Source organism: Oncorhynchus mykiss, chromosome 16, assembly GCF_057628025.1.
Source record: "Oncorhynchus mykiss isolate SJ-2025 chromosome 16, ASM5762802v1, whole genome shotgun sequence".
In the NCBI taxonomy this organism is placed as follows: Eukaryota; Metazoa; Chordata; class Actinopteri; order Salmoniformes; family Salmonidae; genus Oncorhynchus; species Oncorhynchus mykiss.
The window spans coordinates 68488842-68514720 of NC_143037.1; positions in this window are offsets into that span (position 1 = coordinate 68488842).

The following is a 25879-nucleotide window of genomic DNA, read 5'->3' on the forward strand; positions in this document are numbered from 1 at the left end:
CCACCTAATTTTGTGGGCAGTGTGCACATAGCCTGTCTTCTCTTCAGAGCCAGGTCTGCCTACGGCGGCCTCTCTTATTGAGTGTGTACATAATCAAAGCTTTCCTTCGTTTCAGGTCAGTCACAGCGATCAGGTATTCTGCCACTGTGTACTCTCTGTTTAGAGCCAAATAGCATTTTAGTTTGCTCAGTTTTTTTGTTAATTCTTCCCAATGTGTCAAGCAATCTTTTTGTTTTCTCATAATTTGTTTGGATCTAATTGTGTTGAACAGACCCCCAGGACCAGCTAGCCAGCTGGACTCTTCTCCAGGTTTGTCTTTCTCTAGGTGATGTTGTTATGGAAGGTTTTGGAATCACTTCCTTTTAGGTGGTTACAGAATTGAATGCCTCTTTTCTGGAATTTGATTCTGATTATTATTTGATTATGTTCTGTGTACATTATTTGGTGTTTTAATTTGTACATAGAGGATATTTCGGCTGAATTCGGCATGCAGAGGTCAGTTTGGTGTTAGTCCAATTTTGTGAATTCTTGGTTGATGAGCGGACCCCAGACCTTGCAACCATAAAGGGAAATGGGTTCTGTAACTGAATCAAGTATTTTTTGGGTCAGATCCTAATTGGTATGTCGAATTTCATGTTCCTTTTGATGGTGTAGAAGGCTCTCCTTGACTTGTCTCTCAGATTGTTCACAGCTTTGTGGAAGTTACCTGTGCCTCTGATGTTTAGGCCAAGGTATGTGCATTTTTTTGTGTGAAATATGAGACTTCCGACTTCAGTGCATTGAAGACAACTGTGAAAAAAACTAGCTCCGACTGGGAAAAATAGTTTTGAATGGCATAGCCTCGGGAAGTAGGGGTAATGGGGGTGCTGCAGCACCAACTGATAAGTTGAAATAATTCTGCCAAAATTAGGCTATAAAAACATATTACTCCTGTCTGATCAGACATCAATACAATTATTCAAAATACTACAACAGATAACATAATTTAGCTACAGAGGTTCTAAAAAAATTATACATTTTATCACAAAGCACATACTGTAGTTGGGAAGGCTTCAATTTGTGCTGCAAGCACACCCAGTGGTGTAAAAATACTTTAAAATACTACTTCAAATCACATTTTATTTGTCGCATACGCCGAATACAACAGGTGTAGACTTTGCCGTGAAATGCTTACCAGCCCATAACCAACCATGCAGAATTTTTTAAAAGTATGTAAGAAAATATATGCAAAAATGTACATAAAAAACAAATAAACTAAAGTAAGAAAAATAGTTACACAATAAAAAACAATAACATATACAGGGGAACCAGTACAGAGTCAATGTGCGGGGGTACAGGTTAGTCGAGGCAAATTGAGGTAATATGTGCAAGTAGGTAGGGATAAAGAATTTTGCATAGATAATAAACAGCAAGTAGCTGCAACGTAAAAAAGGTGATTAATGCAAATAATCCGGGTAGCTGTAAATGCCCCGGTACCGCTGGCCGCGCAGTAGCAGAGAGAACAGTCTATGACTAGGGTGGCTGAAGTCTTTGACCATTTTTAAGGCCTTCCTCTGACACCGCCTGGTATAGAGGTTCTGGATGGCATCTGCGTGGCATATATGTTGTTGCCTACCCTTTTCACCTAGGGTCGGCCCATCAGGAAGTCCAGGATCCAGTTGCAGAGGGAGGTGTTAAGTCCCAGGGTCCTTAGTTGAGTGATGACCTTTGACAGCACTATGGTGTTGAATGCTGAGCTGTAGTCAACAAACTGCATTTTCACGTGGGTGTTCCTTTTGTCCAGATGGGAAAGGGCAGTGTGGAGTGCAATGGAGAATGCATCCTCTGTGGATCTGTTGGGGCGGTATGCTAATCGTTATGGGTCTAGAGTTTCTGGGATGATGGTGTTGATGTGAGCCATGACCCGCCTTTGAAAGCACTTTGTCGCTACAGATGTACAGTGGGGCAAAAAAGTATTTAGTCAGCCACCACTTAAAGCCACCACTTAAAAAGATGAGAGAGGCCTGTAATTTTCATCATAGGTACACTTCAACTATGACAGACAAAATGAGAAAAAAAATCCAGAAAATCACATTGTAGGATTTTTAATGAATTGATTTGCAAATTATGGTGGAAAATAAGTATAAGTGCTACGGGGTAGTCATTTAAGCAGGTTACTTTGGCTTTCTTGGGCACAAGGACTATGGTGGTCTGATTGAAACATGTAGGTATTAAAGACTGTCAGTGAGAGGTGGAAAATGTCAGTGAAGACACTTGCCAGTTGGTCAGCGCATTCTCTGATTATGCGTCCTGGTAATCCGTCTGGCCCTGCGGCCTTGTGAAGGTTGACCTGTTTAAAGATTTTACTCACATCGGCTACGGAGAGCGTGATCACACAGTCATACAGAACAGCTGGTGCTCTCATGCATGGTTCAGTGTTGCTTGTCTCGAAGAAGGCATTTAGCTAGTTTGGTAGACTCGCATTACTGGGCAGCTTGCGGCTGGGTTTCCTTTTGTAATCCGTAATAGTTTGCAAGCCCTGCAACACCTGACGAGCATAAGAGTCGGTGTAGTAGGATTCAGTCTTAGTCCTGTACTGATGCTTTGCCTGTTTGATGGTTCATCAGAGGGCATAGTGGGATTTCACATAAGCATCTGGATTAGTGTCCCGCTCCTTGAAAGTAGCAGCTCTACCCTTTTGTTCAATGCGGATGTTGCCTTTAATCCATGGCTTCTGGTTGGGGTATGTACATACGGTCACTGTGGGGACGACGTCATTGATCCACTTATTTATGAAGCCAGTGACTGATGTGGTATACTCCTCGATGCCATCGAATGAATCCCGGAGCATATTCTAGTCTGTGCTATCAAAACAGTACCGCAGCTTAGAATCCACGTCATCAGACCACTTCCATATTGAACAAGTCACTGGTACATCTTGCTTGAAATTTTTGGGGGTATTTAACCACCCCTTTTTCTCCCCAATTTCAATATTGTCTCATCACTGCACTGCAACTCCCCAATGGGCTTGCGAGAGGCGAAGGTGTAGTCAAGCATCCTCCAAACCATGACCCGCCTAACCCCGCTCCTTAACACCTGCCAGTTTAACTCGGAAGCCCGCCACACGAATGTGTTGGAGGAAACACTCTTCAGGGTCACGGAGTCGCTAGGGCGCTTTGAGCCAAGTAAAGCCCCCCGGCCAAACCCTCCTCTAACCTGGTCGACGGTAGACCAATTGTGCACCGTCCTAAGGGACTCCTGGCCACGGCCGGTTGTGGCACAGCCCGGGAATTAACCTGTGTCTGTAGTAACGCCTCCCTGTATGAGTTTTTGCTAGTAAGCAGGAATCAGGAGGATAGAATTATGGTCAAATTTTGCCAAATGGAGGGCGAGGGTGGTCTAGAGCTTTTTCCCCTCTGGTTGCACATATGACATGCTGGTGGAAATGTGATAAAATTGATTTAAGTTTTCATGCATTAAAGGCCCCGGCCACTAGGAGAGCTGCTTCTGGGTGAGCATTCTCTTGTATGCTTATGGCCTCATACAGCTCATTGAGTGCGGTTTTAGTTCCTTCATCGGTTTATGGTGGTAAATAGACAGAGAAACTCTCTTGGTAAATAGTGGGGTCTAGAGATTATCATGAGGTACTCAACCTCAGGCGAGCAAAACCTTGAGACTTCCTTAATTTTAGAGATTGCGCAACTCCTGTAGTTGACAAATAGACATAAACCACCACCCCTCGTCTTACCGGAGGTTGCTTTTCTGTCTTGCCGATGCACGGAAAACCCAGCCAACTGCATATCATCCATGTCCTCATTCAGCCACGACATAAGATATTACAGTTTTGAATATCCCGTTGGTAGGAGCTCATCCAGTTTATTCTCCAGTGATTGCACATTTGTTGTAGGATGTAAATAAATGCAGATTATCCACTCACTGACGAATCCTCACCAAGCACCCCATCTGTGCCCCCTGTATCGGCATCTTCTCTTCATGCGAATGATGGGGATTTGGGCCTGGTCCGAGAGGAGATGTAAAATCTTTCGCCTCGGATTCGTTGAAGAAAAAATCTTCTTCCATTTCGAGGTGAGTAATCGCTGTTCTGATGTCCAGATGCTCTTTTTGGTCATAAGAGACCGTGTACAAAATGAGTTACAAACAATGCTAAAAAACACACAGAATGGCACGATTTGTTAGGAGCCCATAAAATGGGAGCCATCCCCTTCGGGAAATCTTGAGTAATTTGGTCATTACTTTAGTAGTTGCTTTTAGTTGAGTTTATTAATGAAAAACTATACATGCACATGAGTAAAATCATTGAGGATAACACACAATAAAATCTGTGACTTATTTCCATTGTGGTCTTGAGACAAGGCAAGGCTAGGCAAGATCCAACATGGTTGCACACAGTACGACAGTGAGATAGTAATACATAAAAACCAAGAAAAAGAACATCTATCTCATCATCGCAGTTGCAACAGTCAGTTGGGCACAGAACACGTCAAACACTCCTGTACACTGAACCCAGTCTGATCTGGGTCACCCTAGCCTCAACAGGCAGCCAGTTGAGTTCCTGAAAGCAGCTCTTGCCTAAGTGAGTGCGTGGACTCACCTTCAATATTACTCTGATCAGCTTATTCTGGGATATCTGTAGCTTCCCCTTCAGAAGCTTAGCTAATCCTAGAAACCAGGAAGTACTAGCGTAGTCAAAATGGCATTGAATGAGGGTGGTGACTAGCACTCTCATGGAGTCCTTATCAAGCAGCATGGACTTGGATGTCATTGGTCTCATACATACTTAGCAGATGTTATTGGTCTCATACACATACTTAGCAGATGTCATTGGTCTCATACATACTTAGCAGATGTCATTGGTCTCATACATACTTAGCAGATGTCATTGGTCTCATACATACTTAGCAGATGTCATTGGTCTCATACATACTTAGCAGATGTTATTGGTCTCAAATACATACTTAGCAGATGTCATTGGTCTCATACACATACTTAGCAGATGTCATTGGTCTCATACACATACTTAGCAGATGTCATTGGTCTCATACACATACTTAGCAGATGTCATTGGTCACATACACATACTTAGCAGATGTCATTGGTCTCATACACATACTTAGCAGATGTCATTGGTCACATACACATACTTAGCAGATGTCATTGGTCACATACACATACTTAGCAGATGTCATTGGTCACATACACATACTTAGCAGATGTTAACTAGTGACTCCCCGTCCCTGGTGCGGGAGCGTAACCATCGACTGACACTAATTAGCATAACGCAACGGACATAAATATTCCTAGAAAATATTCATATTCATGAAAATCACAAGTGAAATATATTGAGACACAGCTTAGCCTTTTGTTAATCACCCTGTCATCTCAGATTTTCAAAATATGCTTTACAGCCAAAGCTAGACAAGCATTTGTGTAAGTTTATCGATAGCCTAGCATAGCATTTTGTCCAGTTAGCAGCAGGTAACTTGGTCACGGAAATCAGAAAAGCAATCAAATTAAATCGTTTACCTTTGATGAGCTTCGGATGTTTTCACTCACGAGACTCCCAGTTAGATAGCAAATGTTCCTTTTTTCCCCAAATTTTATTTTTGTAGGCGAAATAGCTCCGTTTGTTCTTCACTTTTGGCTGAGAAATCACCCGGAAATTGCAGTCACGAAAACGTTGATTGCTCCATAATATCGACAGAAACATGGCAAACGTTGATTATAATCAATCCTCAAGGTGTTTTTCAAATATCGATTTGATAATATATCCACCGGGACAATTGGTTTTTCAGTAGGATCGATTGGAATAATGGCTACCTCTGTATTTTACTCGAGAATCACTCTGGGAGCCATCAGGTGACCAGTTGCGCAATGTAGCCGCTTACGGGTATTCTTCAACATAAATGCTTAAAACTACGTCACAATACTGTAGACACCTTGGGGAATACGGAGAAAAAGTAATATGGTTGATAGCCCATTCACTGCTCAATAGGGACGCATTGGAACGCAGAGCTTTCAAAAGATGAGTCACTTCCTGATTGGATTTTTCTCAGGCTTTCGCCTGCAATATCAGTTCTGTTATACTCACAGACAATATTTTTACAGTTTTGGAAACTTTAGAGTGTTTTCTATCCTAAGCTGTCAATTATATGCATATTCTAGCATCTTGTCCTGACAAAATAACCTGTTTACTTTGGGAACGTTATTTTTCCAAAAATGAAAATATTGCCCCCTAGATTCAATGTATTCTATAGTAAACTGTAGTATTGTTTATGTGGGATCTGAGACTGGAATATTGCTTATACCCCGGCGTGTGTGTGTGTGTCTCGGAGTGTGTGTGTGTCAGAGTGCTGAGTCACTGTGAGAGTTTGGAACCTGACTGGCAGAAACCAGACTGGCTGGTTGGGTTGTCTCTGAAAGAGAGAGATTGGTACTGATCAACTATCTGGCCAGAGGTCAAGGTCATAAATATCTTGTTGGTAATAAATACCTTGTTCATGCTGATAGCCTACACACAACTGGCCAACAGGTGAACATATAGGTGACTGGGGAACAGAACAGATTCAGCTCAAACATCTTGTCTACTCAGTGGAACATTTTTACTTCAGTCCAGCAGTATTATTGTATATTTACACAACAGATTACATCATTATATAACAATACATTCCTAAAAAACATTAAAAACTAAAAACATGTTTGAATCCAAAGCAACCTGCCTACACATAGTTTGAAGTACAATACCAACATAGCTACTGTAGTAGGTCAAAGCTGCGTGTTGGAAAACCTTGGTAGAGCATGGGTGGAATAGGTATTGTGGTGCTGTAAAACCTTGGTAGAGCATGGGTGGAATAGGTATTGTGGTGCTGTAAAACCTTGGTAGAGCATGGGTGGAATAGGTATTGTGGTGCTGGAAAACCTTGGTAGAGCATGGGTGGAATAGGTATTGTGGTGCTTGTGTGAATTTCCTTTATTTTTCGGCGTCAGACCAATGCCTGGAAGGTGATTGTACAAAATGTTACAACATTTCTAAATGCAAAATGTGTCTTTCAAAGATGTAATTTGTGCTTAAAATTATGTAGAAAGAAAATGTATGTGTAAAGTTGCACTTAAAAACACTTGTTATTTACCAACTACTTCAGACCACTCATTGAACAGCTAACTGGGTCGGTCATTAGCTACTTTTTAGCCCTTACGCATCAATTTATACACAGAACATCTCCGCTAAACATAGAAGGAAGATGTTAATCTGTCTCTCTGGGACCATTGATAACTTCAGAACAAAGTTGACTACAATACAAGGTGTCAATGTCTCTGCAATTGTTATAAACAAGTAAAAAGATTCTTCAAATGAAAACTGAGACGACCGCATTAAAAGATACAGTAGGCTACATAGGCCTGTATATTTCAATGATATTGAAATCAATATCATGTTCAATCAATTGAGTTCTATTTTGATAATTATTGGCTACTGTAATTTCTGCCTCAATTTAATATCTGTGTGTGCCCTTGAGCAAGGCATTTAAGCCCAATTGCTCCTGTAAGTTGCTCTGGAAAAGAGATATGATGGTAGTGAGATTTGAATTTAACATTGAGCTTCAAATATTGCCTGTACTATTGTGAGGGCTATCACCCCCAAAATATTACAGCACGAACAGAGTAGTTGACAGTAATATATACGGTATATAACGATATATGCCATTTAGCAGATACTGTCTAACAGTCATGGGTGCATCGTTTTCTTCCCCCTCATTGGTTTTGTTTAGGTACGACAGTCTCTGGCGTTCCGTTGCATATACACTACAGACTTAGTTGGTGGACTGCTAGAATTACACTACAGACTGAGTTGGTGGACTGCTAGAATTACACTACGGACTGAGTTGGTGGACTGCTAGAATTACACTACAGACTGAGTTGGTGGACTGCTAGAATTACACTACAGACTGAGTTGGTGGACTGCTAGAATTACACTACAGACTGAGTTGGTGGACTGCTAGAATTACACTACAGACTGAGTTGGTGGACTGCTAGAATTACACTACAGACTGAGTTGGTGGACTGCTAGAATTACACTACAGACTGAGTTGGTGGACTGCTAGAATTACACTACAGACTGAGTTGGTGGACTGCTAGAATCACACTACAGACTGAGTTGGTGGACTGCTAGAATTACACTACAGACTGAGTTGGTGGACTGCTAGAATCACACTACAGACTGAGTTGGTGGACTGCTAGAATTACACTACAGACTGAGTTGGTGGACTGCTAGAATTACACTACAGACTGAGTTGGTGGACTGCTAGAATTACACTACAGACTGAGTTCGTGGACTGCTAGAATCACACTACAGACTGAGTTCGTGGACTGCTAGAATCACACTACAGACTGAGTTGGTGGACTGCTAGAAGTACACTACAGACTGAGTTCGTGGACTGCTAGAATCACACTACAGACTGAGTTGGTGGACTGCTAGAATCACACTACAGACTGAGTTGGTGGACTGCTAGAATCACACTACGGACTGAGTTGGTGGACTGCTAGAATTACACTACAGACTGAGTTGGTGGACTGCTAGATTTACACTACAGACTGAGTTGGTGGACTGCTAGAATTACACTACAGACTGAGTTGGTGGACTGCTAGAATTACACTACAGACTGAGTTGGTGGACTGCTAGAATTACACTACAGACTGAGTTGGTGGACTGCTAGAATTACACTACAGACTGAGTTGGTGGACTGCTAGAATTACACTACAGACTGAGTTGGTGGACTGCTAGAATTACACTACAGACTTGGTGGACATGGTATGTGAGTTTTATAAGAGGGTTATATGAGGGATACTATCTTACATCAGTAAAAGCATTAGATAATTCATGGTCATATATTATATATTGGTTGTACATTGTGTTGCAGCAATCTCTTGCAGGTAAGTTAGTTAGTGATCTGTGGTTGTTCAATGCCTGAACAGAAATTATTTAACTAAACAAATGAAGGCACACATAGTTACTACAATAGTCCATATTGTATTCACTTTATACTCATTGCATGACCCTTGAGATGAGGCATCTTAATTTCATGGGGTTCCTGAGAATATGACACAAAAACCTACATATAGACCGAGTGTACAAAACATTAGAAGATTGAGTTGCACTCCCTTTTGCCCTCAGAACAGCCTCAATTCATTGGGGCATGGACTCTACTAGGTGTTGAAAGCGTTCCACAGGGGTGCTGGCCCATGTTGACTCCAATGCTTCCCACAGTTGTGTCAAGTTGGCTGGATGTCCTTTGGGTGGTGGACCATTCTTGATACACACAGGAAACTGTTGAGCATGAAAAACCCCGCAAGGTTTCACACTCAAACCGGTGCGCCTGGTACCTACTACCATACCCTGTTCAAAGGCACTTCTTTTGTCTTGACCATTCACCCTCTGAATGGCACATCCTTCTCTTCATCTACACTGATTGAAGTGACATCAGTAAGGGATCATAGCTTTCACCTGGGCAGTCTACAGTCTGTCATGGCAGGAGTAGGAGTTCCTAATGTTTTGTACACGCAGTGTAGTCAACATTTTAGCATTATAGCTAGTTGGGTAGTTTCTGCACTATAAAATAAAAAATGTTCCTCATTCCAGAGTATTAACCTGGATTATCAATGAGTCTAAACTGATCCCTTCCAACAGGCAGATTGCCCTTGAGACAACGTCTTACTCGTTGCCATGCCAACCATGTTTGACTGAAGCAGAAACGGACTGGGCTAGACTAACAGGTGTGTCCTGTGTACCTGTGCCTCTCCTCTCCTTTCACCACCATATTCAAACACACGCATTCACTGTACGTATGGACTCTAGCACACCAATAATCCCATTGAGACGATCAGTAATCTCACTTCTGTCTCCTTGCAGGTGACAAAACTGAAGCTCTGGAGGATCTCTACTGTCACCAGCTTAATGGTCTGGAGGGCGAATCTCATGCCGATACAGTTCCTGGGCCCCATCCCAAACGGAAGGAAGGTGTAGGGATCAATGTTCTCTCTGTTCTCCTTACTGAACCTGAGGACAGAGGAGTGTTCAGATCAAAATAGCATTCAGCACTGTGTCCAACACTAGAGTAGTGTTCAGCAATGCTACAGAATATTTAACTAGAGTAAGAGTCAGTAACTCTACAGACTCTATAACTAGTAGTGGTCGGTAACTCTACATACTATAACTAGAGTAGTGTTCAGCAATGCCACAGATCGTACCACTAGAGTTGTGATCAGCAATGCTACAGAATATTTAGCTAGAGTAGTGGTCAGTAACTCTACAGACTCTATAACTAGAGTAGTGGTCAGTAACTCTACAGACTCTATAACTAGAGTAGTGGTCAGTAACTCGACAGACTGTATAACTAGTAGTGGTCAGTAACTCTACAGACTCTAAAACTAGAGTAGTGGTCAGCAACTCTACAGACTGTATAACTAGTAGTGGTCAGTAACTCTACAGACTCTAAAACTAGAGTAGTGGTCAGTAACTCTACAGACTCTAAAACTAGAGTAGTGGTCAGCAACTCTACAGACTGTATAACTAGTAGTGGTCAGTAACTCTACAGACTCTAAAACTAAAGTAGTGGTCAGTAACTCTACAGACTCTATAACTAGAGTAGTGGTCAGTAACTCTACAGACTCTATAACTAGAGTAGTGGTCAGTAACTCTACAGACTATAACTAGTAGTGGTGAGTAACTTTACAGACTCTATGACTAGTAGTGGTCAGTAACTCTACAGACTCTATAACTAGTAGTGGTCAGTAACTCTACAGACTCTATAACTAGTAGTGGTCAGTAACTCTACAGACTCTATAACTAGTAGTGGTCAGTAACTCTACAGACTCTATAACTAGTAGTGGTTAGTAACTCTACAGACTCTATACCCAGTAGTGGTCAGTAACTTTACAGACTCTATAACTAGTAGTGGTCAGTATCTCTACAGACTCAATAACTAGTAGTGGTCAGTAACTCTACAGACTCTATAACTAGAGTAGTGGTCAGTAACTCTACAGACTCTATATCTAGAGTAGTGGTCAGTAACTCTACAGACTCTATAACTAGAGTAGTGGTCAGTAACTCTACAGACTCTATATCTAGAGTAGTGGCCAGTAACTCTACAGACTCTATAACTAGAGTAGTGGTCAGTAACTATACAGACTCTATATCTAGAGTAGTGGTCAGTACCCTTACAGACTCTATAACTAGAGTAGTGGTCAGTAACTCTACAGACTCTATAGTTAGAGTAGTGGTCAGTAACTCTACTGACTCTATAACTAGAGTAGTGGTCAGTAACTCTACAGACTCTATAACTAGAGTAGTGGTCAGTACCCCTACAGACTCTATAACTAGAGTAGTGGTCAGTACCTCTACAGACTCTATAACTAGTAGTGGTCAGTAACTCTTCAGACTCTATAACTAGAGTAGTGGTCAGTAACTCAACAGACTCTATAACTAGTAGTGGTCAGTAACTCTACAGACTCTATAACTAGAGTAGTGGTCAGTAACTCTACAGACTCTGTAACTAGTAGTGGTCAGTAACTCTACAGACTCTATAACTAGAGTAGTGGTCAGTAACTCTACAGACTCTGTAACTAGTAGTGGTCAGTAACTCTACAGACTCTATAACTAGAGTAGTGGTCAGTAACGCCACAGACTCTATAACTAGTAGTGGTCAGTAACTCTACAGACTCTATAACTAGTAGTGGTCAGTAACTCTACAGACTCTATATCTAGAGTAGTGGTCAGTAACTCTACAGACTCTATATGTAGAGTAGTGGTCAGTAACTCTACAGACTCTATAACTAGAGTAGTGGTCAGTAACTCTACAGACTCTATATCTAGAGTAGTGGTCAGTAACTCTACAGACTCTATAACTAGAGTAGTGGTCAGTACCCCTACAGACTCTATAACTAGAGTAGTGGTCAGTACCTCTACAGACTCTGTAACTAGTAGTGGTCAGTAACTCTACAGACTCTATAACTAGAGTAGTGGTCAGTAACTCTACAGACTCTATAACTAGTAGTGGTCAGTAACTCTACAGACTCTATAACTAGAGTGGTGGTCAGTAACTCGACAGACTCTATAACTAGAGTAGTGGTCAGTAACTCTACAGACTCTATAACTAGTAGTGGTCAGTAACTCTACAGACTCTATATCTAGAGTAGTGGCCAGTAACTCTACAGACTCTATAACTAGAGTAGTGGTCAGTAACTCTACAGACTCTAAAACCAGTAGTGGTCAGTACTTCTACAGACTCTTTAACTAGAGTAGTGGTCAGTAACTCTACATACTCTATAACTAGTGTAGTGGTCAGTACCTCTACAGACTCTATAACTAGAGTAGTTGTCAGTAACTCTACAGACTCTGTAACTAGTAGTGGTCAGTAACTCTACAGACTCTTCAACTAGAGTAGTGGTCAGTAACTCTACAGACTCTATAACTAGAGTAGTGGTCAGTAACTCTACAGACTCAATAACTAGTAGTGGTTAGTAACTCTACAGACTCTATACCCAGTAGTGGTCAGTAACTTTACAGACTCTATAAATAGTAGTGGTCAGTATCTCTACAGACTCAATAACTAGTAATGGTCAGTAACTCTACAGACTCCATATCTAGAGTAGTGGTCAGTAACTCTACAGACTCTATAACTAGAGTAGTTGTCAGTAACTATACAGACTCTATATCTAGAGTAGTGGTCAGTACCCTTACAGACTCTATAACTAGAGTAGTGGTCAGTAACTCTACAGACTCTATAGCTAGAGTAGTGGTCAGTAACTCTACAGACTCTATAACTAGAATAGTGGTCAGTAACTCTACAGACTCTATAACTAGAGTAGTGGTCAGTACCCCTACATACTCTATAACTAGAGTAGTGGTCAGTACCTCTACAGACTCTGTAACTAGTAGTGGTCAGTAACTCTACAGACTCTAAAACTAGTAGTGGTCAGTACCTCTACAGACTCTATAACTAGAGTAGTGGTCAGTAACTCTACAGACTCTGTAACTAGTAGTGGTCAGTAACTCTACAGACTCTATAACTAGAGTAGTGGTCAGTAACTCTACAGACTCTATAACTAGTAGTGGTCAGTAACTCTACAGACTCTATAACTAGTAGTGGTCAGTAACTCTACAGACTCTATATCTAGAGTAGTGGTCAGTAACTCTACAGACTCTATAACTAGAGTAGTGGTCAGTAACTCTACAGACTCTATATCTAGAGTAGTGGTCAGTACCCTTACAGACTCTATAACTAGAGTAGTGGTCAGTAACTCTACAGACTCTATAGCTAGAGTAGTGGTCAGTAACTCTACAGACTCTATAACTAGAGTAGGGGTCAGTAACTCTACAGACTCTATAACTAGAGTAGTGGTCAGTACCCCAACAGACTATATAACTAGAGTAGTGGTCAGTACCTCTACAGACTCTGTAACTAGTAGTGGTCAGTAACTCTACAGACTCTATAACTAGAGTAGTGGTCAGTACCCCTACAGACTCTATAACTAGAGTAGTGGTCAGTACCTCTACAGACTCTTTAACTAGTAGTGGTCAGTAACTCTACAGACTCTAAAACTAGTAGTGGTCAGTACCTCTACAGACTCTATAACTAGAGTAGTGGTCAGTAACTCTACAGACTATGTAACTCGTAGTGGTCAGTAACTCTACAGACTCTATAACTAGAGTAGTGGTCAGTAACTCTACAGACTCTATAACTAGTAGTGGTCAGTAACTCTACAGACTCTATAACTAGTAGTGGTCAGTAACTCTACAGACTCTATATCTAGAGTAGTGGTCAGTAACTCTACAGACTCTATAACTAGAGTAGTGGTCAGTAACTCTACAGACTCTATATCTAGAGTAGTGGTCAGTACCCTTACAGACTCTATAACTAGAGTAGTGGTCAGTAACTCTACAGACTCTATAGCTAGAGTAGTGGTCAGTAACTCTACAGACTCTATAACTAGAGTAGGGGTCAGTAACTCTACAGACTCTATAACTAGAGTAGTGGTCAGTACCCCAACAGACTATATAACTAGAGTAGTGTCAGTACCTCTACAGACTCTGTAACTAGTAGTGGTCAGTAACTCTACAGACTCTATAACTAGAGTAGTGGTCAGTAACTCAACAGACTCTATAACTAGTAGTGGTCAGTAACTCTACAGACTCTATAACTAGAGTAGTGGTCAGTAACTCTACAGACTCTGTAACTAGTAGTGGTCAGTAACTCTACAGACTCTATAACTAGAGTAGTGGTCAGTAACTCTACAGACTCTGTAACTAGTAGTGGTCAGTAACTCTACAGACTCTATAACTAGAGTAGTGGTCAGTAACGCCACAGACTCTATAACTAGTAGTGGTCAGTAACTCTACAGACTCTATAACTAGTAGTGGTCAGTAACTCTACAGACTCTATATCTAGAGTAGTGGTCAGTAACTCTACAGACTCTATAACTAGAGTAGTGATCAGTAACTCTACAGACTCTATATGTAGAGTAGTGGTCAGTAACTCTACAGACTCTATAACTAGAGTAGTGGTCAGTAACTCTACAGACTCTATATCTAGAGTAGTGGTCAGTACCCTTACAGACTCTATATCTAGAGTAGTGGTCAGTAACTCTACAGACTCTATAACTAGAGTAGTGGTCAGTACCTCTACAGACTCTATAGTTAGAGTAGTGGTCAGTAACTCTACAGACTCTATAACTAGAGTAGTGGTCAGTACCCCTACAGACTCTATAACTAGAGTAGTGGTCAGTACCTCTACAGACTCTATAACTAGAGTAGTGGTCAGTAACTCTACAGACCCTATAACTAGAGTAGTGGTCAGTAACTCTACAGACTCTATAACTAGTAGTGGTCAGTAACTCTACAGACTCTATAACTAGAGTGGTGGTCAGTAACTCGACAGACTCTATAACTAGAGTAGTGGTCAGTAACTCTACAGACTCTATAACTAGTAGTGGTCAGTAACTCTACAGACTCTATAACTAGAGTAGTGGTCAGTAACTCTACAGACTCTAAAACCAGTAGTGGTCAGTAACTCTACATACTCTTTAACTAGAGTAGTGGTCAGTAACTCTACATACTCTATAACTAGAGTAGTGGTCAGTACCTCTACAGACTCTATAACTAGAGTAGTGGTCAGTAACTCTACAGACTCTGTAACTAGTAGTGGTCAGTAACTCTACAGACTCTTCAACTAGAGTAGTGGTCAGTAACTCTACAGACTCTAAAACTAGTAGTGGTCAGTACCTCTACAGACTCTATAACTAGAGTAGTGGTCAGTAACTCTACAGACTCTGTAACTAGTAGTGGTCAGTAACTCTACAGACTCTATAACTATATAACTAGAGTAGTGGTCAGTAACTCTACAGACTCTATAACTAGTAGTGGTCAGTAACTCTACAGACTCTATAACTAGTAGTGGTCAGTAACTCTACAGACTCTATATCTAGAGTAGTGGTCAGTAACTCTACAGACTCTATAACTAGAGTAGTGGTCAGTAACTCTACAGACTCTATATCTAGAGTAGTGGTCAGTACCCTTACAGACTCTATAACTAGAGTAGTGGTCAGTAACTCTACAGACTCTATAGCTAGAGTAGTGGTCAGTAACTCTACAGACTCTATAACTAGAGTAGGGGTCAGTAACTCTACATACTCTATAACTAGAGTAGTGGTCAGTACCCCAACAGACTATATAACTAGAGTAGTGGTCAGTACCTCTACAGACTCTGTAACTAGTAGTGGTCAGTAACTCTACAGACTCTATAACTAGAGTAGTGGTCAGTAACTCTACAGACTCTATAACTAGTAGTGGTCAGTAACTCTACAGACTCTATAACTAGAGTAGTGGTCAGTAACTCTACAGACTCTATAACTAGAGTAGTGGTCAGTAACTCTACAGACTCTGTAACTAGTAGTGGTCAGTAACTCTACAGACTCTTCAACTAGAGTAGTGGTCAGTAACTCTACAGACTCTAAAACTAGTAGTGGTCAGTAACTCTACAGACTCTATAACTAGTAGTGGTCAGTAACTCTACAGACTCAATAACTAGTAGTGGTTAGTAACTCTACAGACTCTATACCCAGTAGTGGTCAGTAACTTTACAGACTCTATAAATAGTAGTGGTCAGTATCTCTACAGACTCAATAACTAGTAGTGGTCAGTAACTCTACAGACTCCATATCTAGAGTAGTGGTCAGTAACTCTACAGACTCTATAACTAGAGTAGTTGTCAGTAACTATACAGACTCTATATCTAGAGTAGTGGTCAGTACCCTTACAGACTCTATAACTAGAGTAGTGGTCAGTAACTCTACAGACTCTATAGCTAGAGTAGTTGTCAGTAACTCTACAGACTCTATAACTAGATTAGTGGTCAGTAACTCTACAGACTCTATAACTAGAGTAGTGGTCAGTACCCCTACAGACTCTATAACTAGAGTAGTGGTCAGTACCTCTACAGACTCTATAACTAGTAGTGGTCAGTAACTCTTCAGACTCTATAACTAGAGTAGTGGTCAGTAACTCAACAGACTCTATAACTAGTAGTGGTCAGTAACTCTACAGACTCTATAACTAGAGTAGTGGTGAGTAACTCTACAGACTCTGTAACTAGTAGTGGTCAGTAACTCTACAGACTCTATATCTAGAGTAGTGGTCAGTACCCTTACAGACTCTAAGACTAGAGTAGTGGTCAGTAACTCTACAGACTCTATAACTAGAGTAGTGGTCAGTACCTCTACAGACTCTATAGTTAGAGTAGTGGTCAGTAACTCTACAGACTCTATAACTAGAGTAGTGGTCAGTAACTCTACAGACTCTGTAACTAGTAGTGGTCAGTAACTCTACAGACTCTTCAACTAGAGTAGTGGTCAGTAACTCTACAGACTCTATAACTAGTAGTGGTCAGTAACTCTACAGACTCTATAACTAGTAGTGGTCAGTAACTCTACAGACTCAATAACTAGTAGTGGTTAGTAACTCTACAGACTCTATACCCAGTAGTGGTCAGTAACTTTACAGACTCTATAAATAGTAGTGGTCAGTATCTCTACAGACTCAATAACTAGTAGTGGTCAGTAACTCTACAGACTCCATATCTAGAGTAGTGGTCAGTAACTCTACAGACTCTATAACTAGAGTAGTTGTCAGTAACTATACAGACTCTATATCTAGAGTAGTGGTCAGTACCCTTACAGACTCTATAACTAGAGTAGTGGTCAGTAACTCTACAGACTCTATAGCTAGAGTAGTTGTCAGTAACTCTACAGACTCTATAACTAGATTAGTGGTCAGTAACTCTACAGACTCTATAACTAGAGTAGTGGTCAGTACCCCTACATACTCTATAACTAGAGTAGTGGTCAGTACCTCTACAGACTCTGTAACTAGTAGTGGTCAGTAACTCTACAGACTCTAAAACTAGTAGTGGTCAGTACCTCTACAGACTCTATAACTAGAGTAGTGGTCAGTAACTCTACAGACTCTGTAACTAGTAGTGGTCAGTAACTCTACAGACTCTATAACTAGAGTAGTGGTCAGTAACTCTACAGACTCTATAACTAGTAGTGGTCAGTAACTCAACAGACTCTATAACTAGTAGTGGTCAGTAACTCTACAGACTCTATATCTAGAGTAGTGGTCAGTAACTCTACAGACTCTATAACTAGAGTAGTGGTCAGTAACTCTACAGACTCTATATCTAGAGTAGTGGTCAGTACCCTTACAGACTCTATAACTAGAGTAGTGGTCAGTAACTCTACAGACTCTATAGCTAGAGTAGTGGTCAGTAACTCTACAGACTCTATAACTAGAGTAGGGGTCAGTAACTCTACAGACTCTATAACTAGAGTAGTGGTCAGTACCCCAACAGACTATATAACTAGAGTAGTGGTCAGTACCTCTACAGACTCTGTAACTAGTAGTGGTCAGTAACTCTACAGACTCTATAACTAGAGTAGTGGTCAGTAACTCTACAGACTCTATAACTAGTAGTGGTCAGTAACTCTACAGACTCTATAACTAGAGTAGTGGTCAGTGCCCCTACAGACTCTATAACTAGAGTAGTGGTCAGTACCTCTACAGACTCTATAACTAGTAGTGGTCAGTAACTCTTCAGACTCTATAACTAGAGTAGTGGTCAGTAACTCAACAGACTCTATAACTAGTAGTGGTCAGTAACTCTACAGACTCTATAACTAGAGTAGTGGTGAGTAACTCTACAGACTCTGTAACTAGTAGTGGTCAGTAACTCTACAGACTCTATATCTAGAGTAGTGGTCAGTACCCTTACAGACTCTAAGACTAGAGTAGTGGTCAGTAACTCTACAGACTCTATAACTAGAGTAGTGGTCAGTACCTCTACAGACTCTATAGTTAGAGTAGTGGTCAGTAACTCTACAGACTCTATAACTAGAGTAGTGGTCAGTACCCCTACAGACTCTATGACTAGAGTAGTGGTCAGTACCTCTACAGACTCTGTAACTAGTATTGGTCAGTAACTCTACAGACTCTATAACTAGAGTAGTGGTCAGTAACTCTACAGACTCTATAACTAGAGTAGTGGTCAGTAACTCTACAGACTCTAAAACTAGTAGTGGTCAGTAACTCTACAGACTCTATAACTAGTAGTGGTCAGTAACTCTACATACTCTATAACTAGAGTAGTGGTCAGTAACTCTACAGATTGTATAACTAGTAGTGGTCAGTAACTCTACAGACTATAACTAGAGTAGTGGTCAGTAACTCTACAGACTCTATAACTAGAGTAGTGGTCAGTAACTCTACAGACTCTATATCTAGAGTAGTGGTCAGTACCCTTACAGACTCTATAACTAGAGTAGTGGTGAGTAACTCTACAGACTCTATAGCTAGAGTAGTGGTCAGTAACTCTACAGACTCTATAACTAGAGTAGGGGTCAGTAACTCTACAGACTCTATAACTAGAGTAGTGGTCAGTACCCCAACAGACTATATAACTAGAGTAGTGGTCAGTACCTCTACAGACTCTGTAACTAGTAGTGGTCAGTAACTCTACAGACTCTATAACTAGAGTAGTGGTCAGTAACTCTACAGACTCTATAACTAGTAGTGGTCAGTAACTCTACAGACTCTATAACTAGAGTAGTGGTCAGTAACTATACAGACTCTATATCTAGAGTAGTGGTCAGTACCCTTACAGACTCTATAACTAGAGTAGTGGTCAGTAACTCTACAGACTCTATAGTTAGAGTAGTGGTCAGTAACTCTACAGACTCTATAACTAGAGTAGTGGTCAGTAACTCTACAGACTCTATAACTAGAGTAGTGGTCAGTACCCCTACAGACTCTATAACTAGAGTAGTGGTCAGTACCTCTACAGACTCTATAACTAGTAGTGGTCAGTAACTCTTCAGACTCTATAACTAGAGTAGTGGTCAGTAACTCAACAGACTCTGTAACTAGTAGTGGTCAGTAACTCTACAGACTCTATATCTAGAGTAGTGGTCAGTACCCTTACAGACTCTAAGACTAGAGTAGTGGTCAGTAACTCTACAGACTCTATAACTAGTTAGTTGTCAGTACCTCTACAGACTCTATAGTTAGAGTAGTGGTCAGTAACTCTACAGACTCTATAACTAGAGTAGTGGTCAGTACCCCTACAGACTCTATAACTAGAGTAGTGGTCAGTACCTCTACAGACTCTGTAACTAGTAGTGGTCAGTAACGCTACAGACTCTATAACTAGAGTAGTGGTCAGTAATTCTACATACTCTATAACTAGAGTAGTGGTCAGTAACTCTACAGACTGTATAACTAGTAGTGGTCAGAAACTCTACAGACTATAACTAGAGTAGTGGTCAGTAACTCTACAGACTCTATAACTAGAGTAGTGGTCAGTACCTCTACAGACTCTATAACTAGAGTAGTGGTCAGTAACTCTACAGACTCTGTAACTAGTAGTGGTCAGTAACTCTACAGACTCTATAACTAGAGTAGTGGTCAGTAACTCTACAGACTATATAACTAATAGTGGTCAGTAACTCTACAGACTCTAAGACTAGAGTAGTGGTCAGTAACTCTACAGACTCTATAACTAGAGTAGTGGTCAGTACCTCTACAGACTCTATAGTTAGAGTAGTGGTCAGTAACTCTACAGACTCTATAACTAGAGTAGTGGTCAGTACCCCTACAGACTCTATAACTAGAGTAGTGGTCAGTACCTCTACAGACTCTGTAACTAGTAGTGGTCAGTAACTCTACAGACTCTATAACTAGAGTAGTGGTCAGTAACTCTAATGACTCTATAACTAGAGTAGTGGTCAGTAACTCTACAGACTCTAAAACTAGTAGTGGTCAGTAACTCTACAGACTCTATAACTAGTAGTGGTCAGTAACTCTACATACTCTATAACTAGAGTAGTGGTCAGTAACTCTACAGACTGTATAACTAGTAGTGGTCAGTAACTCTACAGACTATAACTAGAGTAGTGGTCAGTAACTCTACAGACTCTATAACTAGAGTAGTGGTCAGTACCTCTACAGACTCTATAACTAGAGTAGTGGTCAGTAACTCTACAGACTCTGTAACTAGTAGTGGTCAGTAACTCTACAGACTCTATAACTAGAGTAGTGGTCAGTAACTCTACAGACTATATAACTAATAGTGGTCAGTAACTCTACAGACTCTATAACTAGTAGTGGTCAGTAACTCTACAGACTCTATAACTAGAGTAGTGGTCAATAACTCTACAGACTCTATAACTAGAGTAGTGGTCAGTAACTTCACAGACTCTATAACTAGTAGTGGTCAGTAACTCTACAGACTCTATAGCTAGAGTAGTGGTCAGTAACTCTACAGACTCTATAACTAGAGTAGGGGTCAGTAACTCTACAGACTCTATAGCTAGAGTAGTGGTCAGTAACTCTACAGACTCTATAACTAGAGTAGGGGTCAGTAACTCTACAGACTCTATAACTAGAGTAGTGGTCAGTACCCCAACAGACTATATAACTAGAGTAGTGGTCAGTACCTCTACAGACTCTGTAACTAGTAGTGGTCAGTATCTCTACAGACTCAATAACTAGTAGTGGTCAGTAACTCTACAGACTCCATATCTAGAGTAGTGGTCAGTAACTCTACAGACTCTATAACTAGAGTAGTTGTCAGTAACTATACAGACTCTATATCTAGAGTAGTGGTCAGTACCCTTACAGACTCTATAACTAGAGTAGTGGTCAGTAACTCTACAGACTCTATAGCTAGAGTAGTGGTCAGTAACTCTACAGACTCTATAACTAGATTAGTGGTCAGTAACTCTACAGACTCTATAACTAGAGTAGTGGTCAGTACCCTACATACTCTATAACTAGAGTAGTGGTCAGTACCTCTACAGACTCTGTAACTAGTAGTGGTCAGTAACTCTACAGACTCTAAAACTAGTAGTGGTCAGTACCTCTACAGACTCTATAACTAGAGTAGTGGTCAGTAACTCTACAGACTCTGTAACTAGTAGTGGTCAGTAACTCTACAGACTCTATAACTAGAGTAGTGGTCAGTAACTCTACAGACTCTATAACTAGTAGTGGTCAGTAACTCTACAGACTCTAAAACTAGAGTAGTGGTCAGTAACTCTACAGACTCTATAACTAGAGTAGTGGTCAGTAACTCTACAGACTCTATAACTAGAGTAGTGGTCAGTGCCCCTACAGACTCTATAACTAGAGTAGTGGTCAGTACCTCTACAGACTCTATAACTAGTAGTGGTCAGTAACTCTTCAGACTCTATAACTAGAGTAGTGGTCAGTAACTCAACAGACTCTATAACTAGTAGTGGTCAGTAACTCTACAGACTCTATAACTAGAGTAGTGGTGAGTAACTCTACAGACTCTGTAACTAGTAGTGGTCAGTAACTCTACAGACTCTATATCTAGAGTAGTGGTCAGTACCCTTACAGACTCTAAGACTAGAGTAGTGGTCAGTAACTCTACAGACTCTATAACTAGAGTAGTGGTCAGTACCTCTACAGACTCTATAGTTAGAGTAGTGGTCAGTAACTCTACAGACTCTATAACTAGAGTAGTGGTCAGTACCCCTACAGACTCTATAACTAGAGTAGTGGTCAGTACCTCTACAGACTCTGTAACTAGTAGTGGTCAGTAACTCTACAGACTCTATAACTAGAGTAGTGGTCAGTAACTCTACAGACTCTATAACTAGAGTAGTGGTCAGTAACTCTACAGACTCTAAAACTAGTAGTGGTCAGTAACTCTACAGACTCTATAACTAGTAGTGGTCAGTAACTCTACATACTCTATAACTAGAGTAGTGGTCAGTAACTCTACAGATTGTATAACTAGTAGTGGTCAGTAACTCTACAGACTATAACTAGAGTAGTGGTCAGTAACTCTACAGACTCTATAACTAGAGTAGTGGTCAGTAACTCTACAGACTCTATATCTAGAGTAGTGGTCAGTACCCTTACAGACTCTATAACTAGAGTAGTGGTCAGTAACTCTACAGACTCTATAGCTAGAGTAGTGGTCAGTAACTCTACAGACTCTATAACTAGAGTAGGGGTCAGTAACTCTACAGACTCTATAACTAGAGTAGTGGTCAGTACCCCAACAGACTATATAACTAGAGTAGTGGTCAGTACCTCTACAGACTCTGTAACTAGTAGTGGTCAGTAACTCTACAGACTCTATAACTAGAGTAGTGGTCAGTAACTCTACAGACTCTATAACTAGTAGTGGTCAGTAACTCTACAGACTCTATAACTAGAGTAGTGGTCAGTAACTATACAGACTCTATATCTAGAGTAGTGGTCAGTACCCTTACAGACTCTATAACTAGAGTAGTGGTCAGTAACTCTACAGACTCTATAGTTAGAGTAGTGGTCAGTAACTCTACAGACTCTATAACTAGAGTAGTGGTCAGTAACTCTACAGACTCTATAACTAGAGTAGTGGTCAGTACCCCTACAGACTCTATAACTAGAGTAGTGGTCAGTACCTCTACAGACTCTATAACTAGTAGTGGTCAGTAACTCTTCAGACTCTATAACTAGAGTAGTGGTCAGTAACTCAACATACTCTGTAACTAGTAGTGGTCAGTAACTCTACAGACTCTATATCTAGAGTAGTGGTCAGTACCCTTACAGACTCTAAGACTAGAGTAGTGGTCAGTAACTCTACAGACTCTATAACTAGTTAGTTGTCAGTACCTCTACAGACTCTATAGTTAGAGTAGTGGTCAGTAACTCTACAGACTCTATAACTAGAGTAGTGGTCAGTACCCCTACAGACTCTATAACTAGAGTAGTGGTCAGTACCTCTACAGACTCTGTAACTAGTAGTGGTCAGTAACTCTACAGACTCTATAACTAGAGTAGTGGTCAGTAATTCTACATACTCTATAACTAGAGTAGTGGTCAGTAACTCTACAGACTGTATAACTAGTAGTGGTCAGTAACTCTACAGACTATAACTAGAGTAGTGGTCAGTAACTCTACAGACTCTATAACTAGAGTAGTGGTCAGTACCTCTACAGACTCTATAACTAGAGTAGTGGTCAGTAACTCTACAGACTCTGTAACTAGTAGTGGTCAGTAACTCTACAGACTCTATAACTAGAGTAGTGGTCAGTAACTCTACAGACTATATAACTAATAGTGGTCAGTAACTCTACAGACTCTAAGACTAGAGTAGTGGTCAGTAACTCTACAGACTCTATAACTAGAGTAGTGGTCAGTACCTCTACAGACTCTATAGTTAGAGTAGTGGTCAGTAACTCTACAGACTCTATAACTAGAGTAGTGGTCAGTACCCCTACAGACTCTATAACTAGAGTAGTGGTCAGTACCTCTACAGACTCTGTAACTAGTAGTGGTCAGTAACTCTACAGACTCTATAACTAGAGTAGTGGTCAGTACCCCTACAGACTCTATAACTAGAGTAGTGGTCAGTAACTCTACAGACTCTAAAACTAGTAGTGGTCAGTAACTCTACAGACTCTATAACTAGTAGTGGTCAGTAACTCTACATACTCTATAACTAGAGTAGTGGTCAGTAACTCTACAGACTGTATAACTAGTAGTGGTCAGTAACTCTACAGACTCTATAACTAGAGTAGTGGTCAGTAACTCTACAGACTCTATAACTAGAGTAGTGGTCAGTACCTCTACAGACTCTATAACTAGAGTAGTGGTCAGTAACTCTACAGACTCTGTAACTAGTAGTGGTCAGTAACTCTACAGACTCTATAACTAGAGTAGTGGTCAGTAACTCTACAGACTATATAACTAGTAGTGGTCAGTAACTCTACAGACTCTATAACTAGAGTAGTGGTCAATAACTCTACAGACTCTATAACTAGAGTAGTGGTCAGTAACTTCACAGACTCTATAACTAGTAGTGGTCAGTAACTCTACAGACTCTATAACTAGAGTAGTGTTCAGTACCTCTACAGACTCTATAACTAGTAGTGGTCAGTAACTCTACAGACTCTATAACTAGAGTAGTGGTCAGTAACTCTACAGACTCTATAACTAGTAGTGGTCAGTAACTCTACAGACTCTATAACTAGAGTAGTGGTCAGTAACTCTACAGACTCTATAGCTAGAGTAGTGGTCAGTAACTCTACAGACTCTATAGCTAGAGTAGTGGTCAGTACCTCTACAGACTCTATAACTAGTAGTGGTCAGTAACTCTACAGACTGTATAACTAGTAGTGGTCAGTAACTCTACAGACTATAACTAGAGTAGTGGTCAGTAACTCTACAGACTCTATAACTAGAGTAGTAGTCAGTACCTCTACAGACTCTATAACTAGAGTAGTGGTCAGTAACTCTACAGACTCTGTAACTAGTAGTGGTCAGTAACTCTACAGACTCTATAACTAGAGTAGTGGTCAGTAACTCTACAGACTATATAACTAATAGTGGTCAGTAACTCTACAGACTCTATAACTAGTAGTGGTCAGTAACTCTACAGACTCTATAACTAGAGTAGTGGTCAATAACTCTACAGACTCTATAACTAGAGTAGTGGTCAGTAACTTCACAGACTCTATAACTAGTAGTGGTCAGTAACTCTACAGACTCTATAACTAGAGTAGTGTTCAGTACCTCTACAGACTCTATAACTAGTAGTGGTCAGTAACTCTACAGACTCTATAACTAGAGTAGTGGTCAGTAACTCTACAGACTCTATAACTAGTAGTGGTCAGTAACTCTACAGACTCTATAACTAGAGTAGTGGTCAGTAACTCTACAGACTCTATAGCTAGAGTAGTGGTCAGTACCTCTACAGACTCTATAACTAGTAGTGGTCAGTAACTCTACAGACTCTATAACTAGAGTAGTGGTCAGTACCTCTACAGACTCTACAACTAGAGTAGTGGTCAGTAACTCTACAGACTCTGTAACTAGTAGTGGTCAGTAACTCTACAGACTCTATAACTAGAGTAGTGGTCAGTAACTCTACAGACTCTATAACTAGAGTAGTGGTCAGTAACTCTACAGACTCTATAACTAGAGTAGTGGTCAGTAACTCCACAGACTCTATAACTAGTAGTGGTCAGTAACTCTACAGACTCTATAACTAGAGTAGTTTTCAGTACCTCTACAGACTCTATAACTAGTAGTGGTCAGTACCTCTACAGAATCTATAACTAGTAGTGGTTAGTAACTCTACAGACTCTAGAACTAGAGTAGTGGTCAGTACCTCTACAGACTCTATAACTAGAGTAGTGGTCAGTAACTCTACAGACTCTGTATCTAGTAGTGGTCAGTAACTCTACAGACTCTATAACTAGAGTAGTGGTCAGTAACTCTACAGACTCTATAACTAGTAGTGGTCAGTAACTCTACAGA